This window comes from Etheostoma spectabile, chromosome 16 (genome assembly GCF_008692095.1).
Source record: "Etheostoma spectabile isolate EspeVRDwgs_2016 chromosome 16, UIUC_Espe_1.0, whole genome shotgun sequence".
NCBI lineage: Eukaryota > Metazoa > Chordata > Actinopteri > Perciformes > Percidae > Etheostoma > Etheostoma spectabile.
The window spans coordinates 26,412,890-26,431,013 of NC_045748.1; the positions used below are offsets into that span (position 1 = coordinate 26,412,890).

General features: G+C 42.4%; 1 protein-coding gene across 1 annotated transcript in view; it reads left to right on the forward strand.

Annotated features, from left to right (window-relative positions):
* LOC116704602 (leucine-rich repeat and fibronectin type III domain-containing protein 1-like protein) overlaps window positions 1-18,124 on the forward strand; it is a 202,054-nt gene that overhangs the window by 113,830 nt on the left and 70,100 nt on the right. The window lies entirely within an intron of this gene.

An 18,124-nucleotide genomic window follows, 5' to 3' on the forward strand; every position in this document is an offset into this window, starting at 1 on the left:
CCTGCTCTTCAGAAACGCCAGCGACGTGGCGGCGGAGAGCTAAAGCCTGCTAAAGTCCTCGCAGAGTCAACGGATGCCTCTGGAAACATTAGCACTGCAAAGGTTAGGAAGGGCAGCGTGCATGACGGGAATACACAAGACGAGAAGAGAAGAAGAAAGAGACTAAGAGGATGGTTTCTATAGACACGCGGAGCTGAAGGAGAAGGTGGAGAATACTGATGAGGGGTCAGCACAAACAACACCGCCCTCTGAGACGTTAGCCATCCCCATCTCTCTTTTCTCCTTTTATTCTCTAAGTAGCTTGAAGGAAACACACAAAACTTTTCAACAAACACACAACTTTTTCCACTTATGTCTTCCTTCCTGTTGCTGGCTCTCTGTCCCATTCAAATGTCCTCAGATGGACGCGTAGATAAATGGACGGACGTTTGAACTGACAGATAGGTGGAATAGATATTGTGGTTGAGTTGCGATGGATTTCAATTAAACTGGATGAGCGGATGGATGGACATTGTGAATGTGAGGACACAGGGATGGAAATAGGTGAATATTTGGATGAACTGACTGATCAATATTTCTGAGTGAATAGCTGGATGAACCTGAGCTCCACTGGGCTGAAATGCTGTCATATTTGTCCTTCATCTTGGAAAAGGAAAAGCTTTTATTTACTCTAAACAGTACAGTGATGTGGGGAATGTACCAGATGTATCCAGAATAAAATGTCTGTAGACACGCCAGCCGCCTCCAGAGGCCAAGAACCTCCTTCTTTCCAACATCTGGCCAGGGACAACAGATGAAAATTAACTTTATTAGCCTGAGGCTAACTCTGGCCGTACACAAATAGACAGATATACCGACATATGAGAACATTCGCTGTCAAATAAGCTAACACAATACAAATAAAGTCAATCTTGTTATGGGGAAGGAAGAAGGACCCAAAAGCAGAGGAGCAACAGGCAGGAGGGAGCTTCAGAAAAGGCTTTATTGATACAGTCAACCAAAAAACAGGGAGCAAAAGGAGAAATACAAAAAGTCCACAATCCAAAGTCAGGCACAGGGGAAGGTGATAAAAAAACGGTGTAAACTCCACATGGGAAAACTCACAAGGGATAACCAGGAAAAACTCACAGGGAACGTCAGGAACGAGACAGGAACGTAGACACGACCATTAGGACACGACAGAATGATCTGACAAGAGACGAGGGAAGCACAAACATTATATACACGAGGTAACAAGAGGCAGGTGACAAGAGGGCAGGGAACCAGGTGGAAAACATCAGGTATTCACAAGAGCAGGAAGACACAGGAAGTAAGTCTAGAAGCAAGACAATACAAAAAAACAGACTTCAAAATAGAACAGGAAACAGATCACACAGACACTGAGGAGAACACAAGACCAGGAGACCAGGGAGAACACTGAGACACTAACATCAGGAGGGCAAAGAGGGAAAAATAATCTCAACAAAAACCCCAAACCACAACACAAACTGGTGGTTAGATGAAAAACAGATTATTGTCATTGTTAGTTTCTTAACCATTATGGGGCAAAAAATGCCCAGTTTGAGGGTAACGCCAGAGGAAAGGGGGCATTTCATTAACACCTCATTCCTACGATACGTTTTAACACTTCATCACTGAGTCTTAGATAAGACTAGTATAGATCACAATCCTGCACTGTAGAGCAACTTGCTTAAACACAACTCATACTTACTTGGGGCGACTGGGGTTCACTTCGATCCCTGGCCCTGCAGTCCCATGTTGAAGTGTCCTTGGGCAATACACTAAACCCCCGTGGTGCTTTAGGTGTGTAGATGTTTGTGAGTGTGTATCTGATGAGCAGGTGGCACCTTGTACAGCAGCCTCGGCCACTGTGTATGAATGCGTGTGAATGGTTCCTGTACTATGTGAAAGTGCTTTGAGTAGTCGTTAAAACTGGAGAAAAGCTATATAAAGTCCATTTACATTTACTTACATCTTTATAAATACTATTTAAGTATGTTGTAGCTACATTCTTTCCTTTGTATTTTGTCCTATATATTCTTGTATTCTATCCTAATTCTTATTTCTTGAAATATTATTTTTTTTGCTGTCTGTCTTATATGTAGGGTGCGGCAATGTCTGTATGTTTCTGTGCTTATGGTAATTTAATCAGTAGTTGTGGAGGCATTCAATCAGTGAGGGAACCTGTAGGCCCCGTTTGCATGTTCGTGGTTTTAATTTGAAAAACTGAGACATTTCCTCTAGTTTCTGAAAACGAGTCTTCCTGAAACCTCAGTCCAGAGTGGAGACGATTTCATGTAAACTGGTAAAAGTCCGAGGAGCCTCAGAGTCTTTATGATTCATCTTCTATGGACCACATATTTCTCTGTTTCATGACAAATCATCCAATTAAAATCCAGACATCTGAAGTAAAACGTTGGACTCCGTGTCACTCGCCAAGTCTCACCATCTCTGTTCATGCAAGGAGTCCATTTCACAGGATTGTTTCTCCACTTTAACTTTATTCTTCCAAGGCATGATGAGCTTTCATCTTGACATGAGGAGTTTGACAGCCTTTTCGAAGGGAACGCTGTCCCTCGTGATGGTTCACAGTCGCCAGAAAAGAGATATAGTTCTGTTTGGTCTGTGAGAATGACAAAAGGATCTGTCTCCATTACTTTTTCCTCCCTTGGCGACTGCTGATGCGCATGAAGTGGTTCAATTAAGGCGTCCCTCCCTCTGCTTCTCTTCAGCAGCCAGGGAAGCATGATGAGCTCTCCTTCTGCCACAAGGAAATTAATTTGTCCCATTTTTTACTGTATTGTGTGCTACATAAAGCCCCCATGCAATGCGTGAATTCAGGTGTTTGTAGGACGTCCTTACCTTCTGACTAGCCGTGTGTCTGCGGACCCTGATGGGCACTGACTTGGCCCTTTGCCGAATGACTTAATCTTTCATCTGGTTCCAAAAGGGATTTTCCTTATTCATTATCTCCATTGACGTTTCATTAAATGTCGCTATAAAGACTTCTAAGCCGGGAACCAAGGCAACCAGCTACGAGATGAATGTGACGATGATGGGATGTTATCAGAAAACATTGGATTCGGCGCAAAAGAACATTTAAAAAACGTCAGAAAAGGCAATGGTACAAGATTGTGTAGAGAAAACGTCATAGACTTCACTGGTTGCAGCTCGCTATGGAGAGGCAAAGTTCGTCCCCCTTCCGATGGACCCCATGGGACCTTTTTTGGTAAAGTTATGGACGTTATAAAATGGGAAGGGGCCAAATATCATTAGATCCCGTTTCAATTGAGCCATGAATTACGCATTTGTCAGTTTAAAAGATCCTTTTGCATGTCAAGAAAGTTTGATGTAGGTTGGTCGTAGTAGTTTTGTGTTAAAATCCTAAGTAAACCTTACTCATCTCGCACAATACACGTCACCTCATTATCTCACTAGTTAGCTTAGCTCTGTTCCACAACACATGCAATGTTATCTCACCTGATTTGTTTTATCCAAGGGCGTAACTGTGGGTTTAACATTGGATGGGGGGGGGGGGGGTTGTGACAGCAATTAGAGACGTTGCTGTTACGCTTAGGCTTGTGGGTAGTGTAGTACTACTTCATGACATTGTGATGCAAATTTAATACAGACTTCTAGCTTCTAGGAGAAAAAAAAAAAAACTTTGTTTCTCAATCTCATAACTGCCAGTCTAACTTGTTGGTTTAGGCATTTTTGGATAATAATCAAAATCCTTATGGTAAAAATGAATGGGACTTTTACTTCCAGAACACACTGTTGAGCTCTATATCCAAAAGACAATATTCTTTTAACATTACCTTTTCTCACAATCCCTTTTTCCTCCTCCTTTTGCAGGGAGTCCTGCAAACCTGTGTTTAGACCTTGGTTTACTAAACCAGATCATATTATTAGCTTGGGTCAGTGGAAGGGAGAAGTGGGTCTTTTCTGTGAGTATCAATCACAGCGTTTCCCTCTGGATGTTGTCAGCAGGGTGAAAGGTCTCAGAAACAGACTGAGTTGCATCAAACATGGAGCAGGTTTAAGGTGAAGGCAGGGCAGTCCACCCTGAGATCTGACTGGAACCAGCTTCACTAAATACATGGTAGGTGGATAAAGCGATACACTGCTGTGTGTATTTATCTCTCTGTTTTTCCCGGTAATCCTTCCCCCGGTGGGCTGTAAAGCCAGTGAAACAGCATTTAGACAATGTGACACTAAACTCTCTGGATGGGAACAAACGAATGAATTCTTTGAGCCAGAATGTCAGTTTCTGTATTTTTAAAAAGGTCCTTCCTGCCAAAAACGGTGGCGAGGGAAACATTCTCTGAGGTGATAATAAGATAGTTTCTCTATACAAATCTCGTTCTCATTCTCAAAGGCGTGAAGCTTTGGTTGTGTATGAACAACATTTACACTGCTACTGTCACGCACACCAGGGAAATAGACCCACAAATGCATGACTCAGATAAGTAAAAGTTCAATGGTTTATTAGACCGCTAGTAAAACTTACAGGCAACCGAGTGCAGGAAACGACAGGGAACTCCAAAAAAATAGGCAGTATTCCAAAACCAAGGGACACCAGGAACACAAGGAAAAACACTCAAAAACTGCGTATATGGAAAATAGATGATCTCACGCTGGGGTAAGGGGAAGACTGACCTTAACCCTTGTGTTGTCCTCGGGTCAAACTGACCCGTTTCAAAGTGTTTTGTATCAGAAATATATATTTCTATTGTTTAATTTAATCTTATAGTATTTGAATTCTTTTTTTTTTTAATGGTTTCCAAACAGTATGCGGACTAAACTTTGACATCTACCCATCTGAGATCCACTCAACATCCTCAGATCTGAACTATTAGTCAAAACAATTCATAATTTCTGCCTTTTTAACAAAACTAACTTACGTATAATTTGATTTAAATGAGGTTAGTTGACCATGAAGTCCAAGAATAAGTGTAAAACCTGTTATTAAACGAGCTCAGGTTTTTAAAAAAGTGCCAAAAGCTGGAAAAAGGTGGAGACTGGGGGGGGGGCCTTGACCAGCTGCCACTTTACTCGTTTGAAAGCCGTGATGTCTCTTTCTCTCTCATGGGTGGGCCAAATTCTCTGGGCGGGCAAAGCAGAGAAAGGGGAGGCAACATTGCCCCTTATGACATCATAAGGAGCAAGAGCCCAGATCGGTCCATCTGAGCTTTCATTTTCTCAAAGGCAGAACAGGATACCCAGGGCTCGGTTTACACCTATCAACATTTCTAGCCACTGGGGGACCATAGGCAGGCTGGGGGGACTCCTATTGTTCTTAAAAAACCTCACAAAGTGACATTTTCATGCCATGGGACCTTTAAGAGCGAGTAATACATAAAATCTGCGTAAGGAGGCAGGTCTGCGTGGTGGATGAGTCAAACAATACAAGACTCACCCAGGAGACATGGGTTCATGTCCCGTTCTTGTGCTGTGTGTCACTGAAGCGTACATTTTGTAACCCCACCCAGGATCTTTCCCTAAACCTAACTGTCCCGTTCTGTACTGTAAGCGTCCTCTGCAAACAATTCACTAACCTAAACTTCGGCTCATTCATTTTGACTTCCACTTTGTTCAATCCTGATGTTTTCTTTGAAAATATTGTCCCAGTTTAGCGTGAATGCCGCAGCTCTGCCTGCTTGGAGCAGATGTAGCATTAGTGAAAGGTAATAACCCATATTCTGCAGACAGGCAGCATGAGAACAGCAGCACCAATCTGTCATTGTCAGGGTGGAGGAAGAGTGGATCTGACTGGCTTTCACTTTGCATTTTGTATCCGTTGATCTGGCGCTGGGTTTTTCACAGGCGGCGCTGAGGCTGTGACGAACATGGGGCATTTCTTTACAAGGTGTCACATTCAAATGAAACCTTCAGACATTACATCACGTTACATAACACTACACAACATACAACTTGATATAATTACAAAATTAACTGACACAACTAACCAAAAGTCAAAGAAAAACAAACATTACACAACTCTTTATCTTCAACTAAATCAGGGATCTTCCACACAGGGTCCAGGAAAAGGTTTTATCAAAAATAATAAAGTTCTAACGTGAGTCCAACATATTATTAGCGCCACTGAGGACAGGCTCACTGTCCGATACGTCAGGTCGTCACTAAGGAAATCCACAGAAACAGTTCATCCTTATGACGTTTTTAAAGCTTTGTATGCTATGACAAAAGTGACTTTTATAGTACTTATCAATAGGATTTTATAGTGTGTTTTATGATATTATAGTGTGTTTTATGATAATATAGTATTTTATATGATATAGTATATGTTATTTGAAATTATACTCAGATTGGACAGATAGTCTAGCTAGCTGTCTGGATTTACCCTGCAGAGATCTGAGGACCAGGTAACCATAGTCCTCAGATTGGACAGATAGTCTAGCTAGCTGTCTGGATTTACCCTGCAGAGATCTGAGGACCAGGTAACCATAGTCCTCAGATTGGACAGATAGTCTAGCTAGCTGTCTGGATTTACCCTGCAGAGATCTGAGGACCAGGTAACCATAGTCCTCAGATTGGACAGATAGTCTAGCTAGCTGTCTGGATTTACCCTGCAGAGATCTGAGGACCAGGTAACCATAGTCCTCAGATTGGACAGATAGTCTAGCTAGCTGTCTGGATTTACCCTGCAGAGACCTGAGGACCAGGTAACCATAGTCCTCAGATTGGACAGATAGTCTAGCTAGCTGTCTGGATTTACCCTGCAGAGATCTGAGGACCAGGTAACCAGAGTCCTCAGAAATCCACCGGACTCTAAAATGAACAGAGTGTAGAATTCCAACATAAAGAAAGCGGAAGGAAACAGACATCGGTGAAAATGCATGCATCCGGTGGAATTTATGGCAGTGGAACTTCGAGGATATACTGTAGACTACTTTTTTTTTCTTCTTTTTTTTTAAATCTTTAGTTTATATTTCAAATTTCATTTTTCAATCAAGTTTGTCCAAACAATAACTCAGTTTTGCTGGTTACGTCTGAGGGTTTGACTAAAACCTGGAACAATCATTCCCATCCCATAAGGTTCCCATGCAATGCGGACATGGTTCCCTGCTCCGGGGAACAGAACAGACCTTAGAAACAATTTCCCACCCTTAGCAACGGGAAATATGTATAGTCTGCTCAGCTCGTAGAACCCTTTAACTCAGCTCCGAGCCAGAAAGCTAACGCTATGCTAACGAGATCCGACGTCAATAACATTGTGTACAGTTGGCAATCATTAAAAATAATATGACTTAACTGTATGTTGACCAGACGTCCCCGGTTTCCGGGGACAGTCCCCGGTTTTGGTGACCTGTCCCCGGGTATGTCCCCGGTTTTCACTATGACTGACAGACCCTATATTGGAATGAAAGAAAGAAAACACTGACCAAACGTAGCCTCAAGACAGCTAGCGGTGTTCAGGGATTTTTTAGAAAGCCGTATTTTACGATGCTAAAATTACTGATTATTTACATGGAGTCTGGTGGGTTTAACAAATGCAATTTCGCGGACTTTTACGTTTTAAAAAAGGACCTTAATCTTGAATGGAAAGGTTGACCTTCTTAGAAATCCTTTCCATAATGTTTTTAGACACTAAGAATATTAATCTGAGTCTGTCAGTAGCAAAACGAGCACTTTTATGAACGTAAATACAAGCTGCACAATTATCCTATTAACTTCCATTGTAGCTTGTTTCTCTGCTGCCGACTGCAACGATCTCGTTTGTTTTACAAGAATAAAAACAGGTGGGAGGTGAGCTGAAAATGTCCCTGGATTTTGTCTGAGAAATCTGGTCAGCTTACCCCAAAATAATATAATGACTTTTAGGAACACTGTCGGCCTGAAGTGGCGACCTGAACGGTGAACGGCATGTGAGGTAACGTTCGTCGCTGTGATACAACGTCAGTTTAGAGGGGCGGTGTAACTCACTCCCTGCTGCTTGTGTGGTAGCGCCATCCTGTGGTGTTCAGAGGACGAGGCACTGAAGAACCACACGGTGTTGGAAATAACAGATTCACATTGACTTTTTCTGTAGAACATTATTTTTATACGCTGTATGAACGGTATCCCGGAAGGCAACTTGCTTTGTCTTTTCGCAACATGGTGCAAAAGCATCGAAACGACAACCGTCATCCGTATTTTCAATTCAGTTTTATTTATAGTATCAGTTCATTACAAGAGTTATCTCGAGACACTTTTACAGATAGAGTAGGTCTAGACCACACTCCAGAATTTACAAGGACCCAACAGTTCTAGTTTCCTCCAGAGCAAGCAACAGTACGACAGTGGCGAGGAAAAACTTCCTTTTAGGCAGAAACCTCGGTCAGACCCAGACCCAGGTCCAGACCCAGACCCAGACCCAGACCCAGGCCCAGGCCCAGACCCAGGTTCTTGGTAGGCGGTGTCTGACGACCGGTTGGGGTTAGAATGAAGAGTGGCAATAACAGAAAATAGTAGTTTGTAGTAGTTCTTTGTTGTAGTTTGTGGCATAGCAGGGCACTGTGGGCATTATAAGGCCCAGCAGGACGTAGCAGGACGTAGCAGGACGTAGCAGGACGCAGCAGGACGTAGCAGGATGTAGCAGGACGAAGCAGGACGTAGCAGGACGAAGCAGGACATGTAGCGGGACCATGGCGACAGCTGCTACCATGATTTTGGAGCCTCCCTGATCCAAGGAAACAAGCTGGGGGGAAAAGGACATAAGGACTCCTGGTAATGACTCCCCAGAGCTCGGTTAGTAACAAGCATTTCTGAAAATATGAAATTCATCTTTTTATGTCAGTCTGGAAAAAAAAATATACGTTTCAGTACTCTGGTGCAGAATGTACTCGAGTGACGGCAGCTGATGGATTCTAATACTTCACTCAAAATGTCCAAGAACAGGAGAGAAATCTCCCACCGGAGTGCAGTGTGCTTCATCTCTGTTCTGGGAACACGCTCGTGCCACGCAGGCTGTGCAGCATCGGGTCTGATGAAGGACTCTCTGATCTGAACCTCTCAGCAACATCGCCCTGAGCGTCGCACTCAGCTCCGATTTTCTACCTTTAACCGCATTCCCCACTGACCTTTTCAAAGTGTGTCCAATCAGATTACCCAAAAGGCTTATACTTGAGACAAGCAGAAATATTATATTAGACGTATTTCACAAAAAAAAAAGTGCATTGGCCTTTTCGTTGAGTATGAATCTAACGGCCCGTGTGTATTTAAAGAGAAACATTCTCATGTGCAGACATCCTTACAGGAATTGAGCGTTGAATGATTTAATTTAAACCAATGGCCGCATTGTCTGTAAAAGTGACTGGTTTACAGGACTGTCAGACTCAGATTTAGATTAGATGATACTTTATTCATTCCACAGCGGGGAAATTCCCTTCTTACAGCAGCATTTTCTACAATGAAAGCAAAACAAACAAAGAAACACAAACAGGCAAACAACAGCCAATGAGCAGAGGGTAGGCTGAATGTAAAGCGGCGTCTAATAAAGGTTTTGTAAAGTGCGGTTGCCATGGTACAAAAAACAATATTGCAGTGTAAGTAAGTGACGTTAAGATTATGTTGAATATGTAATTAAAATATAGCAAAAGTAAGTAACCATAATATAAATTATATTTACCTGTGACCATAAATAATACTGAAAAAGTAAGTACTTGGAAAAAAGTGGAAAAAATATAAAAACACAATAAAGATATACAGAGGTGTGTGTGGAGTGAATGAAAAAACATGAAGAGAAACCTAATAATAATGTATTATAATGTATAATAATAATAATAATAATAATAATAATAATAATAATAATAATATTATTATTAATCCCACAAGGGGAAATACAATTTCCACTCTGTTGTTATTACACACATTACACACAGGCCTGAACACACACACACACGCTCAGTACCTACACATGCACTAAATGGAGAGATGTCAGAGTGGGGGGGGGGGGGGGCTGCCCATGGAAAGGAGCCCCGAGCAGTTGGGGGTTTGGTGCCTTGCTCAAGAGCACCTTGGCAGTGCCCAGGAGGTGAACTGGCATCTCTCCAGCTCCCAGTCCACCACCAGACTCTGATCCGTACGGGGTCCGTATGGCGTTCTTAGAGAGGGGGGGGGCGGGAGCATTGGAAGCATGTTCTCCGTGAATGTCAACCATCAACATATGAGTATTACTATCAGTAGAATATCTTAGTATTCAGTATACGGCTGTTTGTCTTTGAAGTGCTTTTCTCTTCGGGTTGAGTTAACTTTTGGACCGCCTGTGATTCCTAAGGATGAACTATGTTGATCTACTGTGTCACATATTGCATGTTACAGCCCCGTCATCTTCAGGTTTATTTTATTGAAGGTAAGCTTTATCGGGACAGTTCTGATTTGCACCTGTATTATTGGTTGTAGTGTGATTATTTTCTCTGAAAATGAATAAACACTTGTTGACAAAAGTGACAGCCAGTGGTGGAGGAAGTATTCAAATCCTCTGCTTAAGTAAAATTACCAATACCACACTGTTAAAACACTCTATTACAATTATTGTGTTGGAAATGTTACTTAAGTAAAAGTAAGTATCATCAGATAAATATACTTAAGTATTAAAAGTAGAAATATCTGATGCAGAAACATCCTCCCATTTTAGAAAGTGTAAAGAATCTAAAGAGTTTATGGTCTAATCATCCCAGCTGGAATTGTAGGACATTATATTCTTGACTAGTTTCCTATATAATAAAACATCATATTTTATAACATACATGAGTTTTGTGTGCAGAAATCTGGATGTGTAAAGTAACTAGATGTCAGACATGTGTAGTGGAGTAAAAACTACAATATTTCTTTCTGAAAGTAGTGGAAGTAGAGGCATAAAAAGAAAAGACTCGAGTCTAGTACAAGTACTTCAACATTTGTACTTAGCCCTCGTGTTGTCTTCCCATCGAAATTGAAAATTGAAAAATCACTTTTGTTGATGCTTTTTATCAATGTTTTTTTTTAACTTTTTCTTACGTTTTTGTCCCTGTTTTCAACACTTCTGAGGCTTTTTTTTTAACCTTTTAGCTATGACGTCATAAACATCACAGCCGACAGGTTAGGCTCTCCCTGTCGGTACACAAGTTTTATATGTATCAAATATCATGCTCCGCATTCTGCCTCCGTTTTGAATGCCATCGAGCGGATTCTCTGGTCGTTATCAGTCCTTCACTGACCAATCAGCATTCACTAGCCGAATGCTAGCGTGTTATTGGCAACAACGACTCAACCTGTAACAAATTGAATGGACATAATTACTCGTTCATTCAGCTTTTGACCAATGATCCATGTAGAACTTCCAAAAACTACGATCAAATCTGAGATCTCTTAACGACAATCAGGCGAAAGAGACACATTCAGCCGCGTAGCTCCATAGACTCCCATTCATTTTGCACTGGACCGCGATCCCCCCCCCCCCCCCCCCCCCCCACCCCCCCCCCCCCCCCCCCCCCCCCCCCCCCCCCAGTGGAGACGCTTCTGCACTGGCTTCACCCATCAGGCCCGGAAGCCTCGTCCATTTCTTTTAAGATGAGATAAAACTTTGTCACCTTACAGTCTATGGAAACACAGGAAGCAGCTTTGAAGCTGTTCATCAGTGCGAGGCTCTGCTGCTGCTGCTGCTGCCGCCGTCGCCGTGGTTTCTTTGTTTCCACGGACTCATTTTCTGGCGACAGCTGTGTCGACCTTGCCTCCTGCGAGGACCTCGGCCGAGCGGTTGGGTTGTTAGGGCTGATTAGGGCTGGCGGTCTCGGCCTGTTAGCAACAACAAACCCTTTCGAGGCCCTGACCTCCGGTTGCTCTGCAGGGGAAGATGGGAAAACACTGGCAGTACTGTGTGTGTGTGTGTGTGTGTGTGTGTGTGTGTGTGTGTGTGTGTGTGTGTGTGTGTGTGTCCACTTTTTATCACTGGAGCTAGCAGTTTATCTATCACCTTTCAGACACCGTAGTTCTTTTTTCCTTATTTTTCATCTATAATTCTCCCAAATCAAACAATTTTCTCTGTCACTCTTCTCCATGTGAAATCAAATAAACCATCTCAGCATTAGCGTTAACGGTGCATCTTTAGAAAGCTAGATTACATATTCAAATAATTCTGCACAATACATATACTGCATTTACAGACTGTGCCTACTGTAAAGGTTTTTACATAAACATAAGCACTGAACAATAAATATAAATGTGTGAGTAATTAGGAGGAAAGGATTAATCTTTATATACAGTACAGTCTTGCTGTGCAGTGATCCATCTTTTCAGCCTCTTCCAGTCTGTTTCTCTCAGTCAATCCCGGAGCACAGGATGTACTGCACAAGTGTTGAGGTGTCAGCTTTCCTGCTGCCTTTCTCCGCTCCCGTTTCTTTCTTTTTTTCCATCTCTGTCTCTCCCCTCCTCCTCTCTTCTCCCACTCATCCTCTCCTATTTCTCTCCTCTCGGTGATTTATCTAACATCCTCTACTCTCTTGTCACCTCGCTTCTCTCCTGTCGATCCTCCACCTCCACCTGCCTGTGTCGAGCTCGCTCGACAGACACACACAGACACACACAGAGTACCTATGACTGTAACTATATGAGTAAATATGAGCATGCATGTGCACGAACACACAAGGCTGAGAGGGTCAGGGACTGTGCTGTTGATGAAGAGTTACCTAATGTTCCTCAGTAAAGAAGGAGGGAAACTATAGTATAAGAGGCACATGTGAAATTTCTATTTAGGCCTTGCATTGTTTGAATTGTGTCTGTGAGAGCATAGGTGTAGTTTTTGTAGTTTTCTATTAGGATACAGGTAATATGCACCCCCCCCCTATTATTTTTCCCCCTCAATTGTCAATTGACAACCCACTCCCCAAAAGAAGTAAAAATAACCATTCAGGGGTCTCAAAACATGCATACGCAGTATATCCTTCTTACCTGTAAGTATATGATTTCACACAGTGGACTTGTTACCCACGTCTCTTTTCTCAACGCCTTGTCATGAACAGGTCTTTATGACGTAGTACGAAAACGTATGCACCCCAACTCGAGATCCTATGAGACTAGGAGACCGCCGGCTGGTCATGTGTCGCCAGCTACTATTCAATTCCATTTTATTCATAGTGTCAATTAATAATAAGAGTTTTCTCGAGGCACTTTACGGATAGAGTAGGTCTAGACCACACTCCACAATTCTAGTAGTTAGGAAAAATATTGGGGTTTGGATTAAAGGGGATTGTTTTCAACATTATTTTATTGAACAAATAATAAACCTAATATACTGTATAAGGCACCATAATCGTGCTTAATATCTATCGGCATTAGCCGAGGGGGCGATAAGGAGCAGGGGAGGAGGGTCAGGCATCCGACTTTGCAGATTTGTTAGTCTTCTTCATTGTTTCGCCACGGTTTTGAAGGTAAAATTCATTTTTGGCCGTTTTCTGTCATTCTCTGAAAACTGAAACTAATGACCATCCGGTTTGCCAAAGCATCAACAACTGTGGGTGGGTTGTTTTTTAACAACTAAACCCTTTCTCTACACGGCAAATTATTTGGTTCTTACTAAGGTAAAAAGAAAATAGGTAGAATAGACTTCAGCTGTATATAATTATCTATAAATAAAGACCAAAAATGCCCCCAAAATGTACCTTTACTTGTTTCTGTTCTTAATCGTTTTGGTGTCTAAACTGAACTGTCAAATGGAAATTTGTCAAAATAATGCCGGGCTTGCATGATGTCATAATCCCTGCATTTTCCTCGCAAAAGGTCACATATATCTTAGCAGAAAGTTGAAAAAAAAAGTTGCATTTTCTTCGCACAAGAGCAGCCATTTTCCCCTGTTGCCATGGGAACGTAATGGAGTTGTAATTTCATCAAACCGCCGTTTTTGCAAGTACCCGCAATTTCAGCTCGTTTTTTAGGAAAACGTCCCGCATAATCAAGGATTTTTGCAACAATCACAAGAAAAACTCTTCCAAACGCACTTTTCTGGAAAGATTAAGTAATGTGCACGTCGCCTACTAATGGTGCGTTCAAATCTCCAAAAAGTTGCATTTACGTCACACTTGCGATGGGAACGTTATGAGATGACGTGATTACATAATCATTTCATTAAAACCTCAGTTTTTGCAATTACCCGCAAATTCATGTCATAAATTTGCGTAAACATTCCGCATATTCCATTCAGTTTTTAAGAAAACGTCCCGCTTAATCAAGGATTTTTGCAACAATCACAAGAAAAACTCTTCCAAACGCATTTTTCTGGAAAGACTGAGTAATGTGCACGTCGCCTACTAATGGTGCGTTCAAATCCACTCAGACACGTTGTAAGTGTGGGGGAAGGAGGTCACCGACCACTTATCCCGTGTCTGTGTTTACACATTATTGATGTTGGATATAATAATCAAACCTTCGTCCTGGAACGTGATCGTTGCCTTTGCGGGACGGTCCAATGAGGACGTTCGGCCGGTGCACACAACAGAAAGTTGAAAAAAGTTGCATTTACTTCTAGTTCAGGTTTTGCAAGTACCTGCAATTTCATCACATAAAGTTGCATAAATATCCCGCATATTCCATCGCATTTGTTTAAGAAAACGTCCCGCATAATCAAGGATTTTTTTGCCTGCAACAATCACAAAAAAACTCATTTTTTGTGGAAGAAAGCACATTTTTCTGGAAGGACTGAGTAATGTGCACATCACCTATTAATGGTGCGTTCAAATCCACTCGGACATGTTGTAAGTGTGTGGGAAGGAGGTCACCGACATGGACATAGACATGTCCCCCACTGACCCCGTGTCTGTGTTTACCCATTATTGATACCGGATATAATAAAACCTTTGTCCTGGAACGTGATCGTTGTTTTTGCGGGACGGTCCGATGAGGACGTTCGGCCGGTGCAGACAACAGAAAGTTGAAAAAGTTGCATTTACTTCCCACTTGCGATGGGAACGTTATGAAATGACGTAATTACATAATAATTTCATTAAAACCTCAGTTTTTGCAGGTACCTGCAATTTCATTGCATAAAATTGCGTAAATATCCCGCATATTCCATTCAGTTTTTAAGATAGCGTCCCGCATGATCAAGGATTTTTTGTGGAAGGACTGAGTAATGTGGACGTCGCCTACTAATGGTGCGTTCAAATCCACTCAGACATGTTGTAAGTGTAGGGGAAGGAGGTCACCGACATGGACATGGACATGTCCCCCCACTTACCCCGTGTCTGTGTTTACACATCAATGATGATGGTGACGTTGGGCCGGTGCAGACATCTGTCACACGTACGTCCTCGCTCATGTTGCATTGGACACCTCCGTTCTGCACGTCATCTGACCCTCATGTGGCACGGAGCACCGTCCGACACGCAGAGCGACGGCGGCGTCACCACGCTGTCGGTGCTATCGGCAAAAGACGCTCGCTTTTCCTTTTCTCTGTCAGTCACTCGTCCTCGTTGTCCCCCTGTTCTCCTGTCTGTCCCCGTCTTCCTCCTCTGTCTCCTGCTCCTCCTTCCTGCTGCTGCTCTTTCTTACTGACACGATAATCCTCTTGTCAACAACAAACAGCCGCCTGCGCTCGTAGAAACAGCACTAAGCATGTTTATCTGTGTGTGTGTGTGTGTGTGTGTGTGTGTGTGTGTGTGTGTGTGTGTGTGTGTGGTATATGACTGTGTTTTTGTATTGTACTAGCACTTATGTTTGCGTGTGTTAGAATCAAACTCTGCCTGTCTGTTTACAACTAACCATATTTTCTAATCATTTCCACAAGCTTTATTGTCATGGCAACGCCGCCTAACTGTGTGAAAAAAAAACAAGGGCGAAATCCATGTAACGCCGGCAGAAATATTAAATATGTTAAAAATATGTTTAAAAGTCAAATCCACTTCAGAAACTGTTTACTCATTCATCCAAGATGAAAACACACACACATACACGCACACACACACACACACACACACACACACACACACACACACACACAAAGATGCACACACACTCTGAGGAAGAAATAAAGAGACAACAGTGACTGTAATTATTCCAGTTTGTGTATGCATCTGTGTGTGTGTGTGTGTGTGTGTGTGTGTGTGTGTGTGTGTGTGTGTGTGTGTGGTGTGTGTGTGTGTGTGTGTGTGTGTGTGTGTGTGTGGTGTGAGATTCTGAAGTGCTGCTGTTGCAACACATTACACTTTAACGCCCTGCTGCTATGATTTACATCGTTTTGTTGTTTAAGTAAGAAACTCACAACAACACAAATTGTCTCATTTAATACACATTTTTATAAGAATGATGATTCTGTGGCAACAATTAAAAGCTGAACTTTTTAAGGATTTTTTTTATCCCGTTTTATTTGACATGTAACATTTTAAATTGGCACACTCACACACACACGTACACTCACATTAGCATTAGCATAAGAATCTTTTTTTTTCCCTTTTTATCTATTTTTATCTTATCTATGTAACAATTTGAATTGACACACACACATACATGCACATACACACACATACACACACACACATACACACACACATACATACACTCACATTAGCATTAGCCAGCAGAAAGCTTGTTCTGTGCAGAAAGCACAGATTGGTGTTTCACAATGTCTGCTTCGTTTCCGCTGTCTGTATTTGGGGATTATGTAAAATTATTCAAGATCGACTCCAAAAGACAAACACACCCACCCACACACACACACACACACACACACACACAGACAATCCTGTATAAACAGCAGTAGCGCTCAGATTTAACTTGTAAAATTATTTAAATGTAGGATTTCCAAACATGCACATGATTGGATTGTGAGTTTATACACATATAAACACACACACTAGTGACATTCAGGGATGTAATTAAACATGGTCAGATCCCCAAAACAAACTCAAGTCACATAATTACAATCTGGCTCTTACAACACGCACACGCAACACACACACACACACACACACACACACACACACACACACACACACACACACACACACACACACACACACACACATACACACACACACATACACACACAGTCTTCACATGTACTGTCTAAATGTGGAACACACACTGTTACCCGGCTTCTGGTCCAGAGTCCCACTGAGACAGAGATGTGGTAAAGTGATCTGACTGATGGCTCTGATTGTATTTACCTAGCCGTGACACACACACACACACACACACACACACACACACACACACACACACACACACACACACACACACACACAGAGACACTCTATTGGCAGTGTACACTTTCCACAACCAAGGGCAAACAAGTGTGTGTGTGTGTGTGTGTGTGTGTGTGTGTGTGTGTGTGTGTGTGTGTGTGTGTGTGTGTGTGTGTGTGTGTGTGTGTGTGTGTGTGTGTGTGTGTGTGTGTGTGTGTGTGTGTGTGTGTGTGCCTTTTCTACTTAAAGCAGAACACTTTAGATGATATGTGTCCACAGACGGTAGTTCAAAAAAGACAATTTGTCATTACTGAAAACCTAGACACTAAGAAGAAGTTTGTCGAGTTTGTAAAAACACCAAGATGAAGTTCTTCCCCAAGATTATTTAGCAGCGGCACCGTGGCTCCGTCCGGCGCTTAACGCCGCCCAAGACGATTGCGATTGGTTCAACGAAATGCCGATAAACCAGAGCACGTTGTTCTCCCATCCAGGAATGCAGTGTGTACTAGCCAGACCCTCCTCTGCCGCGCTGTGGAGGAGGGTCTGGCAGCGCGAGACGACTGATTTCTTGTGACTTCTGATTGGGCGGGTGGCCGGCGGTGATAATGGTGTTCCTGTTTGTTCGGGAGATGAGCTGTTCCCAGGGGGAGTCTGGGTAATGCAAATGGTGTGATGATGTCACCAGAGGGGTCCTGGAGCCCACTGAGATCACACACCGTCATTACAAATCTACCGAGATGACTTCCCTCACTGCTGAGAAATACACTTGAAATGAGTTCAGGTTTATTCATTTTTTTATTTAACAAACCACAGAATTTTTTAATTAACCTTTATTTTACCAGGAAATAATCCAATTGAATCTCTTTTTCAAGGGAGTCCTGGCCAGGACAGCAGTATAATCGTATATAATAAAAACATAAAGACATTTATAATGTAACATCATCTCAACATGATCACCAGCAGCGCTC